Raw genomic sequence first — 6,369 nt, forward strand, 5'->3', positions numbered from 1 at the left:
CATTCCAGCTCCCCACCCCTTTCTGTACCCTTTTCCTCTCTCCAAATTCTCTAGAAAAATCTACACTGCCCTCTCGTGGCAGAATCTTGCTATTGCAAGTCCCCTTAAGCACTATCTTGTACTCTTTGCTCTGAATTCATCCTGTTGTCCATCCTGGAAAAATAGAACTCTCTTCTCAACCCTCTAACCAAATAGTTCAATATCAAGGTTAGAAGTGCCATTATGTCCTTCTAGGTAAGAATGAAATAACATAAGGAATTGGTGCATGAGATGGTTTTCCTGACCTAGACAGAAAAGTCTTTGTTCAAATTGTGAGGGAGCCCTGAGTCTTTGACTCTTTCCCACCCCCTTTCTGAGCTGTCCATTTTCCTAGGATCTTGGAATCTTCATTGAGTTTAGGGTTCCCCAAGGACAAGGTATCCCTGACCTCTGGATATCCCCCTTAGGCTGAAATGCTCTGAAGTGAGCCCCCTTCAGAAGACTCATGCAGTGAGTGAGGGGGTATCTGAAGTGTCAGAGCAGTGAGATGGCTTCTGGAAACTCCTCTGGACAGCCTCCACCATAGCACAGAGCCTGTTGGCTTCCACTGGCTTGCCCTACGGATTCTCCACTCTGAGTGCTTCCCAAAAGTAGACTCTCACTGGTTACTTGAACAGAGAAGAAAGGGCTGAGTATTAAGGTGAGTATAACCACAGAAGACAGTTGTTTTCTAAGGGGAGACGTGAAGTAGACTGTATTAAGTAGACGCCATCAGGGGGGCTTCATCCCTGTAGCGTCCCAAGTATTTTCTAGCAAAGGTTAATGCAGAGCATCTGACCATTGCTCTGGAGATCCTATGTGGTAGAGAAGTGGCTCCACACCAGAGCTGTCATAACAAGGGCCCTCTTCACCAGGTGGGAGCTCTCTAAGGGCCCTCTTCACCAGGTGGGAGCTCTCTCTGTGAAATATGTAGTAGATGGAAGAACCAAACACTTCGTATATTCGTAAGGGGTCCCCTACAGAGAACAGGGTGGGTCTTCTCAGACTGAAAACCATAACTAAGATGGCATCATAGCTCTGGACCCAGGAGATGATGTTTACATAGAGCATCTGCCAGGGACAAGCAAGTATCTGGAGCAGGTATAACAGTGTCTGGAACTAACCTGTTTCCCCTGCCATATGAAGAGGAAAGCAGCCTCCATAAATAAAAGAACTTCATGTCCCAAATCCTGAAAGTTAAAATCCTGAGTAACTAAGAAATCTTTCATCTGTTTCTCCCCAGCACAAATATTAAAAACGCTTTATAAATCCTAAACGCTTTACTAGACAAATACTGTCACTTCTTTCAAATGTTTGTTATCGGTACTCTTTCCATATGGCCTTTTGGAAGAGTGTTAACTTGAACCACAGTGTTCCACTGACCTGCCCCGTGCTAAGGGCCACTAGGTCTTACCTTCCGCACCTGCATGGCATGAAGCTTTTCCCGAACAATTAACTTCAGAGCAATCCGTGGAGGGGTGAATAGGTTGCATTCATGTTAGTATTTTCAAAAAATAAAAAAGTAAAAAACAACTTTATACAAATATAAACTGAACATGTACCAGTGGTTTTATTCAATTCATTAATTAATGAGGACCCAGAAAGATATTAAAACTGGTTCAAAGGAGATTTGGAAGAAGTGATATTTATGTCAGTCAAGTCAAAGGAATGCTGAAATGAATTTGTTAATATGTACAAAACTGGTTACTATCCTACTGGGCAAGAAATTATCTGAGGTCATCTTTTCTACCAGACGGGAAGCAATTGTACCTCTCCCAGACAAAATTCATTTTGCATTACTATGGTCAAGATTCATTTACAAAACTTTCTGATAAGAATCATGTATGTTATTATCAGTTTTCTGCCAGTTAACCTCTACCTCTTACAGTTATAAAATACCTGGGGCGATACAAGTTCAACCAAAGTTGCATAACCAGCACTGCACAGAAAGAATAACCAGCGATCTCGTCATTTTTCTTGACAATGTATGAAACAGGATGTGTACATTTGATGTGGTAAGGAACTGGGGCATGATGGTCCCCAGCCTCTGGCTGTGAGCATTTCCCTCCTCCTTTGTTCAGATAAATGCCAAACTCGTTTATAAATTCTGAGCCCACGGGTGGTTTTCCCCTATGACATTGTCTTTGTATCAGGTATGTTTATGCCAGTTCTGGGGCCACTGGGGTCCCACTGAGCCAGGCTGGCATCCCAGAGGGCTCGGTATGGGAGAGCATAGAACAGCACATGCAGCTGGCCTTTCTAGAGACACATGAGGGTGGGCCTGGAGCAAACTTGTTCTATAAAGGACCAGATAGTAAATATTTTAGGCTTGACAGACTCAGAAGCTATCTGCACCAACTACTCAGTCACTGTAGCAAAAAAGCATCATAGACAGCACATAACAAGTCATGTGGCTGTGTTTGGGTGCCTGGGTGACTCAGTCTTGGGAGCGTCCAACTCTTGATTTCAGCTCAGGTCATGGTCTCAGAGTCCTGGGATCGAGTCCTGCATTGGGCTCTGTGTTCAGCGGGGAGTCTGCTTGAGGATTCTCTCTCTCCCTCTCCCTCTGCTCCTCCCTCCACTAACACTCTCTCTCTCTCTCTCTTTAAAATAAAAATAAATAAATCTTTTTTAAAACATCTTGTGGCTATGTTTCGGTAAAACTTTCAAAAGAGGCAGTGGGCTGGATTTGGCACATGGGCCATCGTTGGTCAACCCCTGGTGTATTAGTCTGCTCAGGCTGCCATAACAAAATACCATCAACTAGGTGGCTTAGTCAACAGGTATTTATTTTCTCACAGTCTTGGAGGCTGGATGTCCATGATCAAGTTGGCAGTAAATTTGGTTTCTGGTGAGAGCTCTCTCCCTGGCTTATAGATGGCCACCTTCTTCCTGTGTCCTTACATGGCCTTTCCTGTGTACAGGCATGGAGAGAGAGAGAGAGAGATCTCTAGTGTCTCTTCCTATTCTTAAAAGGCCACCAGCCCTATCAAGTTTAGGCCCCACCTTTATGACTTCCTTTAACCTTTATTGCCTCCTTTGGGCCCTGTCTCCAAATACAGTCACATTGGGGATTAGGGCTTCAAAATATCAATTCAGTCCATAACCCTGGTATAGAGAATATAAGAGCCTTCATTCATTCATTCAATAAATATTAGTTGTGTTCACAAGTAAGCCATCCCCAGACAGATCCAATCCCTGCCTTTGCCAAATTCTGGTGTGGCAGAGGAAGCACAGTTTAAACAAGGAATTTTAATAAAATGCAAAGACAGAGTTAGCAGGGCAAACATAGTCCAATGAGAAAATGACATTTAAGGTGGAACACAAATGTTCATTAAGATGCTGAGTTTGAAGTGCTGGTGATATATCCAAGCAGAGACATCAGATCTACCCAGCAGGGTGGGTAGATATATTGAGTTGAGAAATCAGTAAGCAGGTCTAGGCTGCAGACATTTGGAAGTCATTGAAACCATGGGAGCGGTTGAGGTTGCCTAGAAGAGCAAGTGGCACAAGACGAGCAGTGTAAGTGTCTACACCAGTGGTTCTCAAACTGAGCAAGCGTCAGAGTTACCTAGAGGGATTCTTCTTCTTTTTTTTTTTTTAAGATTTTGTTTATTTATTTGACAGAGAGAGACAGCAAGAGAGGGAACACAAGCAGGGGGAGTGGCAGAGGGAGAAGGAAGCTTCCCGCTGAGCAGGGAGCCAGATGTGGGGCTCGATCCCAGGACGCTGGGATCATGACCTGAGCCGAAGGCAGACGCTTAACGACTGAGCCACCCAGGCGCCCCACCTAGAGGGATTCTTAAAACACAGATTGCTAGGTCCCACCCACAGAGGTTCTGGCTCAGTAGGCCAGGGGTGGGGCCAAAAATTTGCATCTCTACCAAGTTCTCAAAAAAGAAGGTATGTCTGGAATATAGTTTGATTTTAGAAAAAGAGCTTTCAATTATAAACTGAACATAACCAGGAAAGATAGCTCCTTGTACCTTTCAGAGAAATAAAAACATCTAAGAAAAGTCCAAGATCTGACACTTTGGCTATTGAGTCAAGAAATAAACCTAGACTAAAAAAAATCACCACCACAATCACCACCACCACCACTGACACCACCAACACCAACACCACCATCACTACCATCACCACCAACACCAACACCACCACCACCATCATCACCACCAACAACAACACCATCACTATCACCACCACCAACAACAACAACAACACCATCACTATCACCACCACCAATAACAATAACAACACTAACACCAACACCGGCAACACCACCACCACCATCATCATCATCACCACCAACAGCACTGACACCACCACCAACCACTACAACAACCACACCAACACAAACAACCACAATAATAGCATTGCTACAGCCACCACCACCACCACCACCATCAACAACACAAACAATAACAACACCATCACCACCACCACCATTATTACCACCACCATCATCATCATTGTGGTGAATCCCAAGTTCATTTCTCTAATATTAGTCATCTTGGACCACTTATTGCAGTATAAAAAATACTTTCCATATTGCTGGGTATCTCTTTGGCCTCCATGTAAATAATTTTCTTAAAGATACATTTATTTGTTTTAGAGAGAGAGAGAGCAAGTGGGTGAGGGGCAGAGGGAGAGGAGGAGAGAGTCTTATGCAGACTCCACACTGAGCATAAAGCCCAACGCAGGGCTCAATCTCACAACCCTGAGATCATGACCTGAGCCGAAACCAAGAGTCAGACACCTAATTGACTGTGCCACTCAGGGGCCCCTCCATGTAAATAATTTTTAAAGAAGCAATCTCAATAGACTCTGATCAATGAGATAGAAGTTGTTATAGCACAAGAGGTCTAAAGGTAGATATCTTCCATCCCTTGAGCAGGACTTAGCCCTTGGGTTAATTTTATCACGACTAAGGTGAGTGTGGCTCTTGTCATTGGTGCTCCAGCCCAAAGAACAATTTGGCTCCAAAGGGCCCTGGAAGAGAAGATCTCAAAATGTCGTGGAAAGGTTACCAGCAAGGACTTTGACGTCAGCCATCCCTGGATTTGATTTCTAGATCTGTCATTTACATTTCAGAGACCTATGGCACATTACTTTCTGTGTTTGTTTCCTTATATTAAAATAGGAATTATTCTAGGGTTTTCTGAGAAGTAAGTTTAAAAATATGTGAAAAGAGAGAATTCTTGGCCTGTGGTAAGTAGTCAATAAATAGTATTTTTTGTCACTATTTTTATTTCCATTGTTGTTTGGAGAAGAAATGAAAAGTTGAAGAATGTTTAATCAGCTCATAAAGTTGTCAAAGGGTTTTAATAGCTTGCTATAAAGTGATAAAACAAATTCTGCTAACCTTAGGCAAGAGGCTTAAGAGAGTCACACAGGAAATTGAATGGCCTTCATATTTTTGTATAATGAAAACTCATCACAAGAAAGGAACACACTTATAAATTCCTTCCCACCACAGCCCAGGCAAACAATTAACAAAACAGGAAAATGCAAAGGCAGCTAGCAAAGAATGCTAAAGAGAGGCAGAGAACCATGCACAGAGGAAAAAAACAATCATTCCCAAATTTATAAATAATGGGCAACAGGTCATTTTGCAGAGAGCACTGGAGTGAAACACTCTTCATCACAGTTGGAAAACAGTTTGATTTCATTTAGAGCTGCTGCAGGTACAGAAACTAAAGAGCTCCTTCTAATGAGTAATGGAGTCTCCAGTACCAGGAAGTAGCTGCAAGGAGCAGAACAGGGCAGGATGGTATCTGCATTTAACACACAATCAGAATTAGCTAAACCAAGACATGACCAAAGAGAAATCCTGGTGAGACCAGAGAAGTGACATTTCAGAGCCCTGCTCAAGTGAGTTTTCATTCAAAAAGAGGAATTAAAAGTTCATCTTTGGGCTCTTCCATATCCATAATTCTTGTGTTGTCTTTCTGAAGTCTTCAGTTGGAGAACCTTCTGGGTAAGACTGAAGACAGTCTTGTTGACCATAAACACCAGCAGGCACTTCAGTCCAAGCTGTAGAACCATTTCAATGTGATTCCCCAGGGACAGCTTTTACAATTGTCTCTCTTCCCATTTAGACTGTTTCTTGTTAGAAAAGACTATTTTTTTACAGTGAAGAAGAAAATAACTTCACTGAAGTCATTTTTGCCTTCTGAGACATGTAAGGTTGTTGGGGAGGGGTGAGGAGGTGGGAATCAAATTTCACCCCACCCATTATAAAAAGAAGATTTGTAGGGTTTTCCTTGCTGCAACACAATGCCCCAAGAGGCTAGAAGATGCTCCAAGATGCCGAATAGAGAGACGTCCTTTGGGGCAAGGTACACATTA

Source organism: Halichoerus grypus, chromosome 4, assembly GCF_964656455.1.
Source record: "Halichoerus grypus chromosome 4, mHalGry1.hap1.1, whole genome shotgun sequence".
Taxonomy (NCBI): domain Eukaryota; kingdom Metazoa; phylum Chordata; class Mammalia; order Carnivora; family Phocidae; genus Halichoerus; species Halichoerus grypus.